At 30.1% G+C, this 8,689-nt stretch overlaps 1 pseudogene; it reads left to right on the top strand.

The window, feature by feature from the left end:
- Positions 1–6,990: 6,990 nt before the first annotated feature.
- LOC120256517 lies at positions 6,991–8,340 on the top strand (annotated as a pseudogene).
- The last annotated feature ends 349 nt before the right edge of the window (positions 8,341–8,689 follow it).

Genomic DNA, 8,689 nt, shown 5'->3' with positions numbered 1-8,689 from the left:
ACCGGCGGGAGTAGTTATATTATATATATATATTAATGTTCACTTAAATTTTTCTCTCTCTGTATTAATCTAATTTGCTCCCTTTGGAGTTTCATAGTAATCAAAAAAACTTGATAGATTTTCTGCTATAATCAAATTATTTATCAGCACTTTGATATTTTTATTCTGACTAATTATTTTACGAACCATTTTTAATTACAAAACAAATTTTGATTCTTATCAACTTAATTTTATTTTAATCAAGGCTAATCACTCTTGACTCACCTTGTCTTCTTTAAATCCCCATATCACAAGTGTCGAACAAACATGTCACAAATTACAACACATACACATAAACACACATTGATAACTTAAACAATCAACATATCTAAGCCCATTCAGCAACCCAACAAAATAAACCCAAATAAATAAATAAATATAAACACATTATTAGATTACTTGTCGTATGGCAAATGCCAACACCTAATGCATATCATTAATCACATAATTATTACTATTATTATTATTATTATTTCAAACCCTAACCGCGTAATACGAATTCAAACAGGGTTAGCTGGCCGGTCCATGCCACGTACACACGCTTAACGGCTACTTCACTACACCTGGGCCCACTTCCCAACGGCTACTTCTCCCCCTTCCTCTCTCTATAAATACCACTCACCCTGCACATCTCTCAATCCGCAAAATCCCTAATTCCCAAATCTCCAGTTCAAATCTTGCCCTAATCTCTCGCATCCTCTTCGTCTTCTGCTCGATCTCTCTCGATGGAGGCAATGAAGATGAAGATCTCATCGGTAATGGCCACCGCGCTCCTTTTGCTGCTTGTCTTTGCCGTGGCTACCGCGCAGGAGGTCGATGCTCCTGCGCCGGCGCCGAGCATGGAGAACGGAGCGGTTGCGGGGATCCCTGGGATTTGGGGGCTTTTGCTAGCTTTCGTGGTGTCTTTCTTTGCCCTCTTCTTCGCTCGTTGAGGTCTTTTTCTTCATTGATCGATGGTATTTATATACGTAGATAGATAGAGAGAGGGTGAGATTTGGGGAATTTGAGTGATTGGTATGTTATATTGTTGTTATTGTTAGAGTTTGAGGCTTCGATTGAGCATCGGAGTGATTGAGATGTTTGTTGATTCTTTTGAGAGGTTGCTATCTATGTTCTTGTTCTTATTATTGTTGTAATTTTTTTAAATTTTATTTTGATATTATATTGGAAAAGTTATTCTTTGTTGTTATTTGATATTACTATCTATGTTATTATTGTTTTTTTTTATTTTATTATTATTGTTGTTATTATTTTGTTTTTCTTGGTATTTTCTGGAAAAGTTGAAATTTTTAAAATTTTTCTAGTGGACAAAAATAACTTGGGAGCTTTTTCCATGTTGAATTTTTAATTATTAATAAAAATTCAACAATGAAAAGTTGTTTTAATTATATTGATAAATAACATGAAAATATACATATATAACTTCAATGCTGCTGCATAGCCAATGTATAATTTCATGGCCCAAAACTTGGAGAGAAAAAAAAAAAGTAATCTAATCAAAATGATTTTTATTTCATGGATGTGACTTGCAAATTTTATTTTATTTTATGGGTTTAAAAAAATGAATAAATTGAGAAAAATGTTTTGGATTAAAAAAACATAAAATTATATATATGCTTCAAATCTATACTGGGTTTAACCCATCCTTGTGTTTGAGCCAATTTCATCAAAAACTAAAGAAATATTATAATTTGCGGCACATTTATGAGAAGATGAAAAAATAAAAAAAATAAAAAAAATAGTTGGTATCCTCCCAATTTAAAGCTTGACCATATATTCATCATCACACATGCTTGAAGTGATGTATTTGTTACCTTGAAGTCATAGTAAAATATCACTTGTCCCTTATGTACATTTTAAGTTTAAATTATTTATAAAGAAAAAAATTTATATTTTGAGAAATTGTTATTCATAATTGTTATGTTTTTACTTTAATTAATAAAAGATGTTTCACAAGGTGAAATAATGTTGTTTTATGTTATAAATTGATGAGACAAGTGTTGTGGCTACCTGTGTTTGTCGTTGTATATTTGTCTTTATTTATTTGTTCTCTATTTTTATGTGACTTTTGTGTTTCCACTTCTTGTGATTTGATGTTATAGTTCCTGTCTTGTGTTCCTTCCACGGCATTGTTGCCGAAGGCTGTTATGTTGTTCTTTTTCTCTTTAATAAATATAATTTATTCACCTTTAAAAAAAAAACTAATAAGACAATTTATGTAATAGTTTATATCTAAATGAGTGAGATATAAAATTTTCAAATTTAATACATACATGTATATATAAAAATCAATGTAAAGTAAACTACAGTATCAAATCCTTCTCTTAGATAAAAAGAAAAATAACAATTTTTAGTTCTTTTATTGTATAAATAATAATTTATATATAAATAAAGAAGTTATATGTTTGATATTAAAAAAACATACAACTGCTGATATGATTTTGACGGAAAAAAATTATATTAAAAAAAATTACTACCAAATTTCAATATAAATTTGTATAATATGTGAACGTGAGAAAAAAAAATTAAGAAATTGATTTATTTGGGAAAAATTATCTGTGCCAAATTATTGATATATCAATAATGAACCAATGGTCCACCATTTTGTGATTATTACCATGGACTTAATTTTCATAAGCATGCTCTAAAGTTTGCATTGTCACAACTAATTGATTCGCCAAACTTTACAGCTATATGCTACTTCATGCTTCAATTATGTGTGAGTTGTCACATAAAGCACCCCAATAATCAAAATTTTCATTATTTCAAGGAAAAAAAAAATCTTGGTTTTATTTATAACTAAGATTTCATAAATTTGATCAAATAAAAGCAACCAAGAATTAACTATAGATTATTGAAATAAAAAGTGGGCATTATAAAGATGGAAATAGTTGAAAATCGATAAGAACAAGGTTTAATGTCTAGGAATAAAAAAAACACTAAAAATGTAATAAAAAAATGTGTGTATATATATATATATCTCTTTTAAACATATATTATTCATAAAAACAATTGAAAGAGAAAATTAGGAAAACAGGCAAAATAAAAACAAGATATTTTATAAAATTTAAACATGATTACCTAATTTGTAACACAAAACTCTCATTGTTTTGGTCTAACTCAAAACTAAAAATTTATATAAATTTTAATAAAAATGTTTCTAGAGAAATCTCTCAGTTTAGCCACGTATGATATGTTAGAAATATGGCGCATTATGAGAAAGACCATATCATTTAAGTGGTAGGATGAAAACTAATAAATACGATTAAAAAAAATGAATAAACTATTTAGAATATATTAGAGAAGTCAAGTACAAATAAACCAATAATAATCATAGCATTAAGATAAAAATTATATATTTTAATAAAAAACAAAAGAGAATCAAGTAGAAGAACAAAAACGTGTTGTTAATAAAAAATTAAGGTTTTCAAAAAATGATATTCATAAAGGACTATTAATCCAAGGTCATTCTTTTAGACCAGGTCCATTGTTGAAATTAATGAAGTGCACTATTGTACAAGAGATAAATTAAAACTACATTTGACAATCAACTTCAAATTCCGGACAATCTAGTGGTAAAAAAATAAATATATTGTTAAAAACAAAAGAAGAATGAAAAGCAATAATTACCCACATTTTGAAAAAGAAAGCCAACCTTATCCGGAATAAAAAGGGAGTTGAAAATGCATGGCAGCCACATGACATTCACAATGGCTCATAATAATAGACACAAACCACACCGACATCACAATCCTTGAACGCCGGCCCGGCCCCGCGCGCTTGAGCGCGCGCGCGAGAGAGCGTGCCCGCGTGCTGGACCCATCAACTACTCGCATGCTCAAGAGCCATTAACATTTTAATAAGGCATTACATCAAACACTTTTATGCGCATTCCTATCCCCAAAGATTTGGTGTCCACTGACATGAAATACCCCCATCTAATCAATCCTACTAATAATGATTCCATGATCACTACATGAATAAAAAAAGATCTCCTTTTTTGGAAGGAAGTGACCTTGATTTGAATGTCATTTGAACAGTGATTATGAGATCTTTCCTTTCTATGGCCATTAAAAAAAGGAGCTTAGATTTATGTAGTACCAATTTGGATTGGAGATGAACTTGATGGTACTATGACATTCCTTTTTTCTTTTATGTTGTGTTGATGAGAAGAAGAAGAAGAAAGAAGAGAGTTGGAGATCACTGAGGGAATGTTGCTTTCCTCCTCACATGATTGAATTGTACTCTTAATGAATTTTAAGATCAATAAAACAAAATTTGACTGATGTTAAGAAAGAGATTTTTTTTTTTTTCCTTTTAATTTGTGTTTATCATGAATTTTTTAATAACAAAGGATAAACCACCGCAATTACAGCCACAACTTTTGCGATTCAACTACACATTGAAAAGAAGTTGAAACATTCCATCTCCTATACATAAGTCAAATGTGTTACTCCTCATTTACTAAAACGAAGATAGAATATTGTATCTTAGTATAGATGAAAAGAATGATATAGCCCTAGTGATTGTTTTTTGAGTGCTATAAAAATAATATAGCTTATGTATAATTTATTGGAGTCTTCCTTCGGGTGTGTGTTTTATGTATTAAATTTTGTCTTGCTCTATTTAATAAAATTATGATTTACTTAGTTTTTGAAAAAATATTAGCATAAATGATATTGTTAGGATATCATTATCACTCTTTTGCTTAGGTTCAGTATTCATCTTTATAATTCTTTTGAATCAAACAAAATATGCACTAATGAAAACCTTGTAAAAGTACATGAGTGCCAAAAAAGAAAGAAAGAAAGAAAAACTAAAATCTATAAAATAATATTAAATTTGTACATAGAATGATGTTCTCACTTTTGCATTGACCATCTTTTGTTAATATATCCTAAAATCATACCTCATTGTTTGTCTAGATTATTGAATGTCAAAGATATATATTCCTTATCATCCTCTACTTCTTAGATTATGGGAATTAATTTTTTTTTAATTAAATGATAGAATTGGATGCCCACTATTCTAAATTTAGTCACACATATGCATTGTATCAAGAACCTTTATCTATGGTCATATAAATATAAACATAAGAAGGATTTCTGATGGTTGACATTCTAGTGACAAAAATATTTTACGCTTTAAGGAAGTTGATGCCGGCTATAGATTAATTAAAGGATAATAAACTATAGAACCAACTTTAATTCTCTATACTATTTAAATAGCGAGTCAACTATAACTTCATTTGTTAGTTCACTGATTCTAAGTTGGAGAAATTATTTTATTTTTCCATACACTTTGATTATGCTCATTTAATTATTTTATGATTTATACATTATGGTACAAGTTATACAGAAAGCAAATTATTATTATTATATATATGGTATATATGATATATGCATAAGTAATATATAGAGAAAATCAAATGATGAGAAAAGCAAGCACAATTTTTGAAAATGTCATATTCTCAATTTTCTCACCCATGACATAATTTAGGGGTTTTTCAACGTACTACTAATGAATGTGAATAATTGAAAAATTAATAGTTTATTATGGGATGGCTGAGTAAGTCAAAAAAAAAAAATTTAAATCCTCATAATTTTTTTAATTAGTAAATAAATTTTAAATTAAAAGATTTAATAAGTGAATTTTATTTTTTAAAAAGTTGCTTTATATAATACTTATCTACCTATCATGTATTAAAATCCAAAGAAATGGAGAAGATTGCTAACTAAAATTGATGCTTTTATTTGTTTTTAAATAATTATTGAAATGAGTCATCTATTGAGTATTATATAAAAATATTACTAGAATAAAAATGTCAATTTACGGTTAAGTCTTGAAATATATTAATACAAAAAAATTTATAAAATTTTTAAATTAATTAGATAAACAGAACTATCGAGAAGCACAATACTATTGATTTTTAAAACATATTTTAATTTTTCATATAAAATTTTAAAAAACAAAAGTCATCTTAATAATTCAATCAATATTTTGCTTCTACTTCTACGACTCAAAAACATCCACTGACAGTCTTCACACACTAACATAAATAATAACAATAAGATTAATCTCATATATAAAATAATAGAAGATATGATAAACTATCTTATTATTTTTTATTTTATATTATTCTTCATATTTCTTCAATTTTATCAAGCTATTCATATTCCAACTTCAATTATAAGCTCAAATTGGAATCTATGTTTTAGGTTTGCTTTCTTTGCAAAAGCATATCTTAATTTTTAGTTTTTCAAGCTTGATGTATAAACACACACACACACACACAAAAAAACATAAATAAATAATCTTTAAAATATAACACATGAGACCACTCTGTTTGAACAAATATTTAGAAATTGGAATCATTTCACTTTATCATTCCCATATGTTTAATTAAATAATTTTTTAAAATATCCCTCTGCCTAATATTCATACATTCCAATCCCCTTTTTCAAATTTCAACACAAATACACAGCCCACATCTTTCAAACACCAATTCTTATTGTAAGTTCCTCTGAATTGACAAAACTACCCTTTCACTTTTTTCTTAACCAATACCACATAATTATTAATAAATACACAAAAAAAACCTAAAAAATCATTCCAAGATTTTTATTTTTTGATCTAGATAATTTTATTTATTATTTATTAACATTCATTTAAATAAATCATGACCAAGACAATGAGACTAAATAATCTCTTATATATATATATATGTGTGTGTGTTGATGATTGATAAACACACTCTAAATATTTATTTATTTATTTATTTATTTATTAGAGAAAAAAAGCACATCATTAAATAATAAATAGGGATATATATATATATCTCACCTGTTTGTGGGTGTGGTGTTGTGACAGGTGCCCTCACCCTCATCCATCTTTCTCTATCCCTCTGTCCATCTCTATGTTTGACAGGTGCCCTTAAGTTTCCCATGTCCTCTTTATATATACTTCCTCAAAACCCCACTCTTTTTTGACATGCAATTGCAATCCAATCCTCTCTCCTCAACCTTTGACTCTCTCCCAATCATCTCCATCTCCTCTCTATTTCAACAAGCAAGCACTAACTAAACCCATTAGCCATGGTGGTCTTAGCAAAATCATCATCATCCATAATAACCCAAAGCTCTCCTCTAAAACCTCAAAAGCCAACACCAACAGTACTGGCCTACAGCACTTGTTCATCCTTCATCATCCCCACCATAGACCTCTCTGATCCCATCTCCTCTCCTTCCTCCATAGTTAAAGCTTGTGAGAACCTTGGTTTCTTCAAGCTCACCAACCATGGTATCCCTCCCTCCCTCATGTCCACTCTTGAATCAGAAGCCCTTAACTTCTTCTCATTACCCCAGTCTCACAAGGACATTAATTGCCCTCCTTCTCCTTTTGGCTATGGCAATAAGAAGATTGGCTCTAATGGTGATGTTGGTTGGCTTGAATACCTTCTCTTCAACATCTCCTCCTCTTCCTCTTTCCCATCTTCCTCTTTAAGGTATGTATATATATATATACACATAAATTCATACATGCATGTGCACATGCATGTATGAAAATTAATTATCAAGTGATCATATATATGATGTTTGTTTGAATATATATGCAGATATGCTTTGAATGAGTACACAAAAGCAGTGAGAAAGGTGGTGAAGGAAGTGCTAGAGATGATGGCTGATGGTTTGAGGATAAAACCAAGAGATGCTTTCAGTAAACTAGTAATGAATGAAGAGAGTGACACAATGTTCAGGTTGAACCACTACCCTCCATGCCCACCTCTGCTTCAAGGACTCAACTCTAGTTTGACTGGCTTTGGAGAGCACACTGACCCTCAAGTTCTGTCAGTCCTGAGATCAAACAACACTTGTGGATTTCAAATTGCACTTAGAGATGGGAGTTGGGTGAGTGTCCCTCCTGACCAGGACTCCTTGTTCATCAATGTTGGGGACTCTTTGCAGGTGCTTACAAATGGGAGGTTCAAGAGTGTCAAACATAGGGTGATGGCCAATGGTTTAAGGTCTAGGGTCTCCATGATATACTTTGGAGGACTATGTCCTAGAAAAAGTTGGCACCATTGCCTCAACTCATGAGAGAAGGTGAGGAGAGCTTGTACAAAGAGTTCACATGGTTTGAGTTCAAGACCTTTGCTTACAAAACAAGGCTGGCTGATAACAGGCTCTCTTTGTTTGAGATTGAGAGGAAAACTACTACTAATACTAGTAGTGTTGCTAGTATTGTTTAATTAAAGTGTTCTTGTTCACTATAGATGGAAACAAAAAGGTATCTTAGCTTTGAAGGGCTTTTGTTTTTCTTTGAATCTCTCTCACTCTTTTTGTTGTTGTTGTTGTTGGTTGGAATGAGGCCTTATCTATCTCTTGCTCCCACTTGCCTTTTTTTTATAATTTTATTATTTTGTGTTTTCATACAAAGTCTTTGTGAAGTGTAATGTAACAAACCTTTTTAACCTTTTTGAATAGCAAAAAAGGGGGCCTTGTGGAGTGGAGCAACAAAAGTTTGTTGGCCAAAAGTGAGGTTGGCTTCCTCTTTTGAGTTGTGGGAATAACTTGTTTCAGTTCCTTTTGACATGCTTTGCATTTTCCAACACAATTTTTTATTTTGTATATGTATATATATATATATATAT

The sequence above is a fragment of the Dioscorea cayenensis genome, unplaced genomic scaffold (assembly GCF_009730915.1).
Source record: "Dioscorea cayenensis subsp. rotundata cultivar TDr96_F1 unplaced genomic scaffold, TDr96_F1_v2_PseudoChromosome.rev07_lg8_w22 25.fasta BLBR01001479.1, whole genome shotgun sequence".
In the NCBI taxonomy this organism is placed as follows: domain Eukaryota; kingdom Viridiplantae; phylum Streptophyta; class Magnoliopsida; order Dioscoreales; family Dioscoreaceae; genus Dioscorea; species Dioscorea cayenensis.
The sequence above is the reverse complement of the archived record's forward strand: the minus strand, read 5'-3'. Positions and strand labels throughout refer to the sequence as shown.